Source organism: Capsicum annuum, chromosome 3 (assembly GCF_002878395.1).
Source record: "Capsicum annuum cultivar UCD-10X-F1 chromosome 3, UCD10Xv1.1, whole genome shotgun sequence".
Lineage (NCBI taxonomy): Eukaryota > Viridiplantae > Streptophyta > Magnoliopsida > Solanales > Solanaceae > Capsicum > Capsicum annuum.
Window position 1 is genome coordinate 207,742,403 of NC_061113.1, and position 15,086 is coordinate 207,757,488.

Genomic DNA, 15,086 nt, shown 5'->3' on the forward strand with positions numbered 1-15,086 from the left:
GAATTCATATTTGTGCATTATGATGAAGCAATTGCATCATATGTCGCACACTAAAATTTTTAGATAAAAATTATTTGGTTCTTGACCTTGAACCAATAGTGTAGGGGAGCCTTGTTGGCTTGATGCATATGAATGCTGCTATATTTTAAATGACACATCTCATACTAAATTTTTTTGGGGAGATTTGTTCTCGTAATCAATGGTTTAGCTAGAATTGGAGGCATACAATTTCTACTAAACCAACCAGCATTATCAACATAATTTATAGTTTGGAACCATGCTCTTAATTTAATAATTCGAGTAAACAACTTTGCAAAAATCAAATTGCAAGTTAATAGAAAAGCACATGTGACAATATCATAGATACATCTATTAAACTATATAACGACAAGCGGTCCACATGGCAGGCGAACGGGTCCATATTCACCTTTTTATATGTTTCAAAAATTTAGGGAATACATCTCAACCTTAGCTGGTACAATGATCAAATCATTGTGAGAACAAGCAGCACAAGAGAATTCGTGAAAATTTTTTTATTTCATCAATATATAACCATATGAATTCTCAATTATTTTTGTATCACATTTCAATCGGGATGGTTAACCGTCATGCCAACTGATATTTATTTCAGTAAATTTTTAATTTACTATTGCATGTGATTCTATCATCATACTCATATTAAGAGAAAAATGCGGATAATATTTTATGTAAATATTTATAACCCGCACCTATTGTAGTAATATAGAGATATAACATCTTCCCATTATTTATAGCCTCAATATAATTTATCTGTGAAAAATGTCTGTAGACACGTGATTTTGACCCTCCCCGAGTTTAATAAATATATTTTTTGATATTAAATATTTATATTTGATCTGATATTATTTTTAACTCTTATTTCATTTTTTAATAAATTTTTAGCTAAAAAGAAACAAATAAATAAATAAATAAAATCACATTTTGAGATATTTTATTTTTATTTTTAAAAATAATAATTAAAAAAATCAAAAAGATATATTTCTCTTTTAGTTTTAATAAATAATTAGTAGTTTTACTATTATCTTAATTTTGGGCTATTTATAAATTTTTATTATATTTTTATAAATATAAAAATTATTTAATATATATTTATTATTATTATTATTACTATATATTTTAATTTTTTTTAAAAATATTATCCTAATAAAACTACCCAACCTCCCTCCCCAATCTGATTTCCCTAAATGTTCCCCCCTAAACTCCCTCTATCTGTTTCCTCTAAAAATTCCTCTATTTAAGGAATTCCTCACCCTCAAATAAGGACAGAAGTACCTACATTAACATCTACCCCTAACTGTTCCCTCCTAAAAATCCTTCTAATAGTCCCCTCTAAAAATTCCTCTAGAAGTACGTACATTAACATCTATACTGTATCAGATAAAAAATCAGAGAGAAAAATCAAAGAGAAAAACGAAAACATCAGATAAAAAAAAAAGAAGAAAGTTAAAGTTGAAGTTCTGTTTGAAATTTTTGGTGATGATATTCATTGTTCAATCTAAATTATTCAGGTTCTTATTCAACTCTGTATTTTATTTTGTAAGTTTTGTTATAAATTGAATTATAATAAAAAAAAAAATTAGTAATTTCATGAATTGCTATTATGTGAATTTGGTGTATTGTCTTATTTTATTTGCGTAATTATTTATTTCAGTATGACTTAAGTCATCGACAGTCCTTCAAACTTGTCCTGAAAATTCACTTAGACCCCTCAACTAAAGCATGTACCTATCAGGCCCCTAAACCCACCGAATTTTGATCCAATTGGACCTTTTTTGCCTAATCAGTAACAGGCATAGAGTGTGCGTAATACACTCGCCTGACGTGGCAAAATTAGTCAATTAGAAAAAAAATACGTGGCAAACAAAAATTATACATGAAATTACTGATTTTTTATATTTTTATATTTAATTATCTATTTAATAATAATTTTAATTAAAAAATAAAAATAAAAAAAACCCCCCCCCCCACCAGTCGTTATCTTTACACTACCCCTCCCCGACTCTTCACTGTTCTCTCACACACAAGGAAAATTGACAGACGAAAATAGAGGTAGCAGGTTCATCGAAGAAGATGATAGCAACACAAGCAGAAATGGTGGAGAACAAAGTGTCATTATCTTATCGAGATCAGTGCGCACACCTATTGATCCCCTTGAACAAGTGTCGTCAATCCGAATTTTACCTCCCATGAAAATGCGAAGACGAAGGCCATACATATAAAAAGTGTGCCTATGAACTTGTTATGGAAAAGATGCTTCAGATGCAAAAGATCCATGAAGAAGAAGCACGGATGAAGCAAAAGGTAATACAATTCATTCCGCTCATTCCTAAGACTGCAAATGCTAGTTTTTCTACTGCTTAGGGAGATGAAAATCGCCAGAGGTCTCCGATAATCCAGAGAATCGTCAAGTACTAGTTGCTGAATTTATATTTGAAGTTGATTTCTATTGAATGATAAAGATGGTGGACACTTTGTAACCTCTACCTAAATGCAAACAATGTTTCTTCATCGACAAAAAAAAAATCACAAACAAACACACTCATTCACTCATACACACAAAGAGTTCACTCATACACACACACGAGAGTAGCAATATAATCAATATTTTCGACGAGACTCGCCGAAAAATCAACTCCAAAATTCTAAAATTGTTCTATTGCATGAACCCATAAATGATTTTCCAAAAACAAATTGATCAAATCCATTATCAACGAGTTCAAATCCGTCATTTCTATTAATGAAAAGCTTTAATTAATGAATTGAAGATGATGATGACGGTCGGGTGTTGTGAAAAGGACGAACTGAGGTGGGGTGGGGTGCTATGAAAAAGTGATGGTGGGGTGGGGTTGAAAACGGGAGGGTGGGGTGGGGGTGAGGTGTTGTGAAGAAGATGATGCGCGGGGGAGGGGTTGTTTTTATAAAAAAAAATTAAAAAATTATAATAGTAAAATAATTTAAATATAATTTTCTTAATTAATATTTTTTGGGATCCTTAGTGCCACGTGGCATATTTTCATTCGTGCTTTAGTAAAAATAAACCTCATCACGCACTCTAAGCGAGTGTATAACACACAGGGTGCCATGTAGAAAAAAAGGCTCAATTGAATCAATATTCGAGGTTTAGGGGTCTGATAGGTTCAGACCTTAGGTGAAGAGTCTAAGTAAATTTTCGAAACAAATTTGAGGGTCTGTCGATGACTTTAAATCTTATACATACTGTTAATAGTGCAAAGTTGATTGCATGCAGTAAAGTTTTTTTTTTATAACTGTACATAGAAAAACAGAATAAAAAATGTTTACGTAATAATTCGATAATACTGTTACACGCATACACATACTCATATATCAATTTACACATACACAGACTCACATTTACATACACATCCACAGTAAGCAACAGTATACACAGGAATGGAGAGGAAAAAATCAGAGTGAAGAAAAATAATAAGAAAAAATGGTGTAAAACAGTATACGGACAGTGTAGACAGAGAAAAATGAATGAGAGGGAAAAAAAAATTGCAGAACTTGGTTTTTCGGCGAGAAGTCGCCGGAAAATTCCATTCTCACTAAAAAAAATTAGATCTGGCCGGTATTCATTTCTTTTCCGTCGAAACATCACCGGAAATAGTCTTAAAACCACCAAAAATATCAGATCCAGCCGGAATCCGCCGGCTAGGTCCTTTTTTCGACCAAAATCCAGCCCTTTTAAGTTGGTTCCGGTCAAAATCGCCAGAAATCTCCTTAAAATAAAAAAAATGTGTCACGCCATGGCAACGTCCATATCTGGCCGGACTTTGACCATACGGTGCTGCTCCGGCAACCATCACTACCACTGGCGACAACTCACCGGGAAAAGGACGCCTCGGATCCACCCGCCGTCAACCCCTTCCCGTTCAGCCGATCCCTCTCCGGCGAATTTCCACTGATATACACGCACACCCATGCCGGAAATAAAGTGGAAAAGAAAGCTCTATTGATTTAAATATTTGGTGTTGAATGAGAATGTGATAAAAAAAAAAAAAAACCTTATTCTATCGTCCTAATTTAGAGTATTTGGAGTTGAATAAATTTACTGGTTTTTGTGTTTGAGGGGCCACATAGTGCTTTGGATTGACATTAATTTAGAGAAAATAATTAATTTGTGGCTAATAATAAAAATTGGCATAATATGAGTAATTTTGGTATATTTGTCATTTATTTTATTATTTATTATTTTTTTCAATATTTTTATTTTTATGTTTATTTATTTGTTATTAATGAACTTTAATAATTATTTATTCAATTAATCTATTACTTTAAATGATTATCACTTAAGTTCACTATTAAATTTAAATGGCTTTTCGAATAGATAAAATTGTTTTCAAGTTTATAAGCGACAAAGCAACGTCTTTAAAGCTAAATAATTTTAGACACGTTTAAAATTTTTGTCTCGATTAAGAATGCGGCGTACGCATCATTTTTGAGACGTTTAAAATTTAAGGATTCAGTAACGTACCTTGACTAATATTTTTTGAAAATTTTTACAAGTTTAATATAAGAGTTTTAAATAATTTTAATATATTATAAATGAGCAATTTTAGGCCTCAAAATAATTTAAGTCAAATAAGTCAATAAAAGCGGTCAAGCTAGAACCACGGGATTCGAGGGGTGCCTCACACCTTTCCTTCGGTCAACAGAATTTTTTACCCAATCTTTTATTTTTGTAAATCAATAAAGAGTCATTTTTTTATTAGGGATTCAATAAGGTGACTTGGAACACCATAACTCAATTTCAAGTGGCGACTCTATAAATAAATTAATCTCTATTCAAAATCATAATTTTAATTGAAAAAATCCTTCGACTCCGACCCTCGAATGAAAAAGGGGTGTGGAGAACAGGGTGAAGAAAAAGCAAGTCCAGGAGCCAACCTGAAGAACAGGAGGAAGAAAAAGCAAGTTCAGGAGCCCGTCTGAAGAATAGAGTGAAGAAAAATCAAGTCTAGGAGCCCGTCTGAAGAACAAGGTGAATAAAAAGTAAGTCCAGAAGCCCGCTTGAAGAACAGGGTGAAGAAAAGGCAAGTCAGAAACCCGCCTGAAGAACAGGATAAAGAAATAGCAAATCAGGAACCCGCCTGAAGAATAGGATGAACACTATCAGCTGCAAGTCAGGAGCTAGCCTGAAGAATATGATGAATTTTCAAGTTCAAGTCACGAAGATTCGAATCAATATTCTAGAGAAAATGCATCTTTCATTTTTTATTTTTGTTAGTAATTTGGATATAAAAAACAGAAGTCGTGAACCGGAAACTCGACGGAACCTCACTCGACCTCTAACTCTTTTTCTCGCCTTTTTACCTTTGAACTACACGTGACCTGATTCTCTTAAAAACCGGGAGAGGTAGGATGTCCAAAATCAGGACTCGGTCACATCTTTTATTTTATTTTAATTTTATTTTATACTTACTTTTTGAATAATCGGAGGGTCAAATCATATCTTGTCTACTTCTTTGTATGAAAAGTTTTCGAGATTCCACACAAAGAGGGGCAAAATTCAGACACATGATTTTTTATCCTCCTAGAATTTTAACTTATTTTTCAATATTAAATATTTATATTTTGATCCGATATTATTTTAATTCTTATTTTATTTTTAATAAACTTTTAGTTAAAAAATAAATAACTAGATGAATTTAATTTTAGAATATTTTATTTTAATTTTAATTTTAAAAAATAATACAAAAATTAAAAATATTTTTCTTTTTAAATTTTAAATAAGTAAGCTAGTAGTTTTAGTACTATCTAAATTATATTTATTTTCGGCTATTTATAAAATTTTATTGTATTTTCTTAAATATAAAAATTAATTAGTTATTAGTATATTATTTTTATTATTATTATTAGTAGTAGTAGTATTTTATTTAGTTATTAATTTATTATTTTTATTTGTTATTATTATTATCTTTTATAAAAAAAAATTCAAAATTTAAAAATTTCTATCCGATATTAACCGTTCCCCCAAAAGTTCTTGGGACTCCCTCAACCCCAGAAAAAGGTGCGGAGTATATTCTGCATACACTGTATAAAAAAAAGAGGATCAGAAACCAGTATCAAATAAAACCCAGAGAAAAAAGTTGATAGGGAGAAAAATCAGTCATTGAAGTTGAAATTCCATTGAAGTTTTCGGATACGATCTTCTCACCTTTTATTCAATTTAAATCCTTCAGTTTTTTCTTTAATCCTATACCATTTACATTATGAATTTGATTGTAGAAAAGAATGTATATGGAAATGTTGAAATGGTGTTTATTCTTTCGTTGTTATATACCTCCATAGTTTTTATTTGGATAATATAATATAAAAGGAGGGTTTTCAAAATTACAGTATAGGTTCATCAATTTTGTATTAGATAAAAATTTCTGACTGCTATGTATATAATTTCGCATAGAAATTTCGTGTTTGTGAATTTGCTTTTCTCAGTTTGTACAAACTTATTTGTTTTTTTGTAATTGAAAAAGAAAGAGAAGAAAAGAAAATGGATATGACGATTTATACATTACATTACTGTTTTTGTTTTCAATTTCAATTCACGCACTGTGTACACAGACACACACTTACACACCGAAAACATACTCACGTAGACGCACAAAAGAAAATTACGAGAATTGGGGAGAGATCGAGAGAGAGAGAAAGAGTAGAAACAAAAAGGAGATACTGTTTCGGCGAGTTCTAGCCGGAACTACGCCGGAAAAACGTCAGCTATCGGCGGAGCATTTTTTCAACCACCAGTCGCCGCGGCAAAACGACAATTCCACCAGTTAGTATTTCCTTTCTCCGGTGCACCGCTCCAGCCGGTAAATTGACCACGTCGCTGCCCCCTTCCTCTTTTTCTCCCTCACTGCCGCCGGAATTGGCAGCCGGCAAGATCGCCTCCACCGGTCCATCAACGCCGCCCCTCCTCTCTCCCCCCAATCAGATCTGGCCAACCACCGTCGGAAATTCATCGCTTTAATCCACCCTCCACAGCGTTGGTGAATCCCTATTTCTCCACTGCCAGCGCCGATGGTTGGTCGTTGCTGCCTTTTTTCCCGCTTCCTCAACGGAATCAATGGCCGGCGGGATCCCCAACCCCAAAACCGACATGGGTCACACCATTTTCACCAAAAATATGTAACAAGAATTTCTCTCCTTTCTTCCTCTATTTATCAATGAATTTCCCATCCTTGGAACTCTAGAACTCATTAGATTTATAGAGTTTTTCCATTTCTCTCTCTAGATTTTAGCATTGAAACTCAGAATCTGGTTATCCCTATTAGATTTAGCTTTATTTGCATCATGTGCATTTGACTTAGTGGGACTCGTCACAGGGGTTGGGCTGTCTAGGATAGGTGTCCCTTTTTATAATGACTAACATGTGCATCCTACGTGCTCTTTGACATTTATTTGGAAGGTCATTTGATTATTGATCGACTTTAGGCAACTTAGTGAAACGTAGGAGAGTCCTCAAATTTAACGAATTATTTTTCAAAGAAATTTAAAAATATATATAGTTTTTAAGGTTTTCATGAACTACGAGGGTCTGATTCTCACTATTTAGTGGGATACATAGGAAGTCCTTTTCGGGGCACGATCCTATCTTTGAAAAATTATTCCTAAATTTATTGAGAAATATTTTGAAAATATGAATACGTTCATAATTATTTTTCTAATCTTCAACTCCAATTTTTATATATCTTTATAGCCCTGAATTTTTAGGGATCACGAGGCTAAATTTTTTTTTCAAAAAAATAAAATATATAAACTTAATAGCCCTAAACCTTTAGGGGTCTTGAGGCTGAGTTTTGTATGACATATATTTCAAGAACTATGCACACCTGATTCTCATCTTAATGAGATACGTCAGCAATCTTCCATGGATTCGGTGGTCTTCAAAAAATAATTTTTTTCTCCAAAATCAAAATAATATTTAGTGGTTGGTTTGTGGCTAAATTGACATCTCACCCATACAACATCATGTCCAAAGAACAGGCAAGATGACCCATAAAAAAATGATAGGTCTGAGATGATTTGGTGTACATTGTTAGAAATGAGGAATAAGAAGAAATGACCTGGAAAGTGAGAAATTTGAAGCAAAATATGAGAAATATGCAAATACTGAGAGAGAAAAAAAGAGTTCTCACAAGAATTTTACATGTTTCAATATTCACTTGCTTCTAAACTCCAAAAAGCCAAAGTTGGACATGTACGAGGGTCATGGTGATCCTTTGACTCATATGAAAAGGTTTTGTAATCAATTAAGAGGAGTAGAGAGAAAGAGACACTGTTGACAACTTATTTTGGGTAGAGTTTAACGGTGATAAATTCAGAATGATTGGGGCAGCAAAAAAAAAGATGATGTCGCAATGATGGTGGAGACTCCATTAAGGACGACGTGCAAATCAATGGCTAAAATATTAAGTTCGGCAATTTAAAAGTCACTCTGCTCCCCATAAGGAAGGAGTTTTGATAGTCTGTTTTGTTTTTCTTTTTGTTACCCAAATTATTTTAAGGTTGTAGTTCAAAATGTGTCTTGTCTCCTTTTATTATCATTTCTGTCCAAACCCTTCCATCTTTCTGTCAACAAATGTGTTTTCCTTTTTTTTTATTGTTTTAATATATATTGTTTGATTGTCTTTCTTCTCTTTAGAGAGCTCTTCTATGATGATTCTAGTGATGTGATATGCATGTTGAATTCACAGACTGATCTTACAATCTAATCTAATCCTAAAACACTTGATCAAAAATATGGAGTTGAAAAAAAACATATAAGAAAATAAGTAAAGTATTGAGATGTTTGGTGATCAAGTTAAAGCCTCACTTAAATAAATTGAGGCAATCATTTTGCGAATTAAAAAATGACTTGGTCATCAATGAGAAGGTCCATCTCAAGTACTTCAAATGGATCAATCAGAGGTTATATAGTCTTCATTTCTAGGAGAAATAAAAGGTAATTAACTTAAAAAACGCATGAGTCCTTTAATGGGAGGAATGTGAATACAATTGGACCTTTCTGTTTGACAAGTGCATAAGAAGTAGTGACATACGTACTCAGTCAAGATCAATATTGAAAAAATATATATGATCTTTATGTTCACTCTCAGATTGCATGTTAAGTGCTTGCATTTTTAAGAATTGATATGACAAAGGCATTTCATTTTGCTATCCAAATGTTGTGTCATTCTTTGTTACCCCTTTTGAACTTTAGTTTTATTTTATTTCATACACCTCTTTTAGAATCAAAATAGAGTTTGAAAAATAAAAAAAATGGTGTCAAGAAAAACAGAGTCAGAAAAATATCAAGAAAAAATAAAGTCAGAAAAAATGTCAAGAAGAAAATGGAGTCAGAAAAAAATGTCAAAAAAAGAGCGGAGTTGAAAAAAAAATCCCAAAAAGAGAAGAATCAAAGAACAGAAAAATAAGAGAGCCCAAGTCCGATTCAAAAAAAAAAAGGTAAGAGAATGACTTTTCTGAACTACGTTTGACCTGATTCTTGCTGTGACAAGATACGTAGGCAGCCCTACTCTGGGGTTCGGTCCAACTAAAAGAAAATTCAAGTTATCCAGAATGAAATAAAATTGAGGCAAAAGTTTATTTCCTTAAAGAGTCGATTCCAAAAGTTGTATGTTTCACCCAATGTTATGTAAATTTTTTAGCCTCATGCTGCCCTTTCTTTCTAACCCTATCCAAAAGCCAAGTTACAACCAAAGAAAGACCTTCAGATCAATCTTTGAGAATGTCAAGGCTAAACATGTTATGGGTGCATGATGTTTCATGTTTTGGGCGTCGTTTTCTTTCGAAAAAAAAGGAAAAAAAAAGAGTCTTTAATAGTGAAAACCCTCCTGAGCGCCATAAGACGACACGAGTTGTGAGATTAACAAAAAATGAGAGAGTCTTATTGGTGAAAACCCTTTTGGACACAATAAGACGATGAGGAGTTGAGAAAGAAATGAAAATGAGATAGGCTCATCGGCAAGAACTCATTGAGGTGCCACTAGCCGAAGGAGGATTGTAATTGGAAAGAACAAGGTCAACAGTGGCTTAGTTCCATATTCAATAAAAGGGAAAAAATTGATCATGATTAGTATGGAAAGATCAAGTGGTTTAATTCAAAATGCATGTCATAATCATTGGAATCGGCTACCACTCTCAAATAAGTTTTTCTTTTTGTCGTTTCAAAAATAGATGTCTATTGTCTTCTTCCTTTCTTTTTATTATTTTTATTTTTATTTTTGATTTTGATTTTTGTGTCTTTGTTGTAAATAAAAAATCACTATTATCATCTTTTACTTATTTTTGAGTTAAATTTATGTCAAAATAAGTGAGGAAGGACTTCAAAACTTGCTACCAACTTCTTCAGTTATGCAAAGCAAGACAAAGGACCGATACACAAAGATAACATGTTTAAAAAATAAATCAAGGTACTCAAGAATGCTTGTCATCCGATAGTTTTTGGACTCATAGAAGTATAAAGAGTGTATTTGAAGCTGAATCCAGATACATCATGCAAGAGAATATGATTTGAGTCAAAAAAGTTTGGTAGTCAAATTTGGGGTCAAAAATATGACAAGTCAACAATACCTATCAATGATTTTCTATGGAACTGAGCATTACAGTACACAAACGATCGCCTCAATAGCCAAATGACGCAAATCAACCACCACATTTTAAAAAAAAAATTAAAAGTTTTCTTTGTAAGAAACAAAAACAGATGTTACCTTCAAATCAAGGGCTTCAAAGCCTAAATATCAAAAGATGTAATTCCTCACTTTTGCAAATGCAAGAGGCAATATTGCTACACATGTTTAGTAATCCCAATTATGGTAAAAACTCATCATCCATTACTCCTAGAATACATACTTTCTAGTTGAGTCATTTGACCCCTAGGAGACGCACTTCCTAGTCTGGATAATTCAATTTTCATGTGTTAGGTAACGCGCTTCCTAATTGAACATTCTCTCCTAGAATACGCACTTTCTAGTTGAGTCATTTCATTTAACCCCTAGGAGACACACTTCCTAGTAAGGAATAAAAACTCATGTTATCTTCAAATCAAGGGCTTCAAAGCCTAAATATCAAAAGATGCAATTCCTCACTTTTGTAAATGCAAGAGGCAATATTACTACACATGTTTAGTAATCATAATCATGGTAAAAAGTCATCATCCATTACTCCTAGAAGACACACTTTCTAGTTGAGTCATTTAACCCCTAGGAGACGCACTTCTAAGTATGGATAATTTAGTTTTCATATGTTAGGTAACGTACTTTCTAACTTGAACATTCACTCCTAGAATACGCACTTTCTATCCAAGTCATTTCATTTAACCTCTAGGAGACGCACTTCCTAGTCAGGGTATATCAATTTTCATGTGTTAGGTAACACACTTCCTAACTTGAACATTCACTCCTAGAAGACGCACTTTATATTTGAGTCATTTTATTTAACCCCTAGGAGACGCACTTCCTAGTCAGAGTATGTCAGTTTTCATGTGTTAGGTAACACACTTCCTAACTTGAACCTTCACTCCTAGAAGACGCACTTTCTAGTTGAGTCATTTCATTTAACTCTTAGGAGACGCATTTTATGATCTATGTATTTCAGTTTTCATTTGTTAGGTGATACACTTCCTAACTTGAACTTTCAGTCCTAGAAGATGCATTTTCTAGCTGAGTCATTTTATTTAACCCTTAGGAGATGCACTTTCTTGTTTGGGTAATTTAAGTTTCATGTGTTAGAAGACGCACTTTCTAATTTTGGTCATCAGTTTTACTCTGAAGAAATGCATTCCTGTAGCATGGCCTTGATTCACCCTCTTTACTGTACTTTTTAAAAGTTGTGATCTGATGATACTCACAAAATTTTCTAGTGCAAACTGGGGCAAAAATTTTGTTCGTGTTTATGGGACAGGACCCTCCTGAAGAATGTGAATTTATTTTTTGTTCAGGACTCTCTTGAAGAATGGGACAGGACCCTCCTGAAGAATGAAAATTTATTTTTTGCTTAGGACCCTCCTGAAGAATGGGACAGGACCCTTCTAAAGAACGAAAAGTTATTTTTTGCTCAGGACCCTCCTGAAGAATGGGATAGGACCCTCTTGAAGAATGAGAATTTATTTTTTACTCAGGACCCTCCTAAAGAATGGGACAGGACCTTCTTGAAGAATGGAAATTTATTTTTATGCTCAAGACCCTCCTGAAGAATGGGACAGGACCCAACTAAAGAATGGGAATTTAATTTTTGCTCAGGACCCTCCTGAAGAATGGGATAGGACCCTTCTGAAGAATGGGAATTTATTTTTTCTCAGGACCCTCTGAAGAATGGAAATTTAATTTTATGCTCAGGACCCTCCTGAAGAATGGGACAGGACCCTCCTGAAGAATGAGAATTTATTTTTTGCTCATGACCCTCCTGAAGAATGGGACAGGACCTTCCTGAAGAATGAAAAATTATTTTTTTGCTCAGGACCCTCCTGAATAATGGGATAGGATCTCTTAAAGAATGAGAATTTATTTTATGTTAGGAACCTTCTGGAGAATGAGATGTTACTTTTCTGTTTCACTATTTTTTTGAGTTCAAGAGCCCACCTGAAGAATAGGGTGAAGAAATAATAAGTCAGGATCCCTCCTGAAGAACAGAATGAAGAAATAACAAGCCAAGAGCCCTCCTGAAGAACAGGATGAAGAAGTTGTAAGTCCAGGAGCCCGCCTGAAGAATAGAGTGAGCATTCTCAATTGCAAGTCAGGAGCCCGCCTGAAGAACTGGGTGAAGAAGTTGTAAGTACAGGAGCCCGCCTGAAGAATAGGGTGAAGAAGTTATAAGTCTAGGAGCCCACCTGAAGAACAGGGTGAAGAAGTTGTAAGTCCAGGAGCCCACCTGAAGAATATGGTAAACATTATCAGTTGCAAGTTAGGAGCCCTCCTGAAGAACAAGATGAAAAAGTTATAAGTCCAGGAGCCCGCCTGAAGAATAGGGTGAAAATTATCAGTTGCAAGTCAGGAGCCCGCCTGAAGAACAGGGTGAAGAAGTTGTAAGTTAGGGAGCCTGCCTAAAGAATAGGGTAAAAAAGTTGTAAGTCTAGGAGCCCGCTTGAAGAATAGGGTAAACATTAGAAGTTATAAGTACAGGATCCCGCCTGAAGAATAGGGTGGACATTATCAGTTGCAAATTTAGGAGCCCGCTTGAATAATAAGGTGAAGATTTTCAAGTCCAAGTCAAGATTCAAGAAAGTTGCATAGATATGATCTTTTACTTGTATTTTCGTTTTCTATTTTGTTATTCATTTAAATGTAAAAGCAGGAAGTCGTGAATCGAAAACTCGACGGAACCTCACTCGACCTCTAACTCGTCCTCTCAACATTTTATCTTTGAACTAAATGTGACCTGATTTCCTTAAAACATGGGATATGTAGACGGTCCAAAACCAAGATTCGGTCACATTATTTATTTTATTTTATATTCACTTTTAGAATAATCAGAGAGTCAAAAATCATCTCTTTGTCTACTTCTTTGTATAAAAACTCTTCGAGATTTCAAACAAAGTGGGGCAAAATTTGAAACTTAATAAGTTTCTTTTGAGACTTACAATAATCCCAATATTATGAACAATTTTATTCCTCCGAATAGTAACACTTAAAATCTTTTGGCGCTTCCAATTAATTTTTGTGTACTATCACATATTTCACACATCAGTCATATGGTGAACATCTCCTTCAAGGAGAAAATCATATAAGTAAGGTCATAATCTTAAAACATTATATAGGCAAGACTTGTTTCTTGCTTTTATGCTTTGGTAATTCATGATAAAAATATCAAAATATTTATGGCATACTACAAATACGCAATCAATGACCTTTTGTGTCAAAATAAAATTTTCTTTATTTTTCTCAAATCTTCTATAGAGGTGAGATGTGACATTTATCCAACCATGCATGAGCATGTTCTTTTTCATAATTTTTAACTCATCTTGATGCATTTATTTCAAGAATGGTCGAGCATCAATGATGCTTATCACAAATATGATTCTCTTCAAGGAATGAATTATAATCATATGCAAATGCTTCATAAATTTTCATTAGAAGCTCATTTCCACGTCATAAAATTTATTATATTTACATGACAGACCACAACATCATTGTGAAAGGTCAAGTGCGCCATCACTTTATATTCCTTTATTTTGATAGAGGATTTATAAAACTCATATCAAATTAGGTCGCACGACAATCATGTGTGCAATGACCTTTCATACCATGCACATTAGTTGTAAAAATTACCTTCATCTTTTGAAGGATCATTTGAGAACTCATAATGTTCTTCGAAGAATATAACCTTCTAATTCTTTAATATATATGTTGTGTAATACTCAATGTGCATATCTTCGAGATGACAAAATCGTTTATGCCAACTTATGAACTTATTTGTACTAGTAAACTTTAAGTTTACCATGTCATATGAGTTTTACTTAGTAAATTTCAGATTTACTAGAACATGAATAATTTTTCAAGTTTACTATTTTGGAGTATATTTCATAATATTCCTTCTCAATTGTTGTACCTCTTATAGAGATGTTACTCCTATCACATTCACCCCAGGGAATAGATCTGTAGTTTTAACGATCAAAATTCGCATTCCCCGATAATGAAATATAATGATGTCTTAAGCTTATCAAATTATGATAGCTTAGAATTTCTTTCAAGATGTTGCTCCTTCATGAGCAAATTGAGCCGTACATATAATGTAACAAAATATTTTGTCCTTGCTACGCCTATATTCATAGTCATAAATTCAATCACATGTCTTCTTTTAGACATACTATGCATTGTATGCTACCACATTCACTTCAAGGAATGGAGCATATTCAATGAGACATATTTTATGACTTTTCAACAATATGTCATCCATATATTGTATTGAGATTAAAACTCAACGTCTTATCCATATAAAGGCATCTTAGGCCAAAAATTAATGGGACTTGAACCAACATCTTATCATCATGGCGCATCGGGGCTCTTAATCCAATGGCATGAGATTTAAAT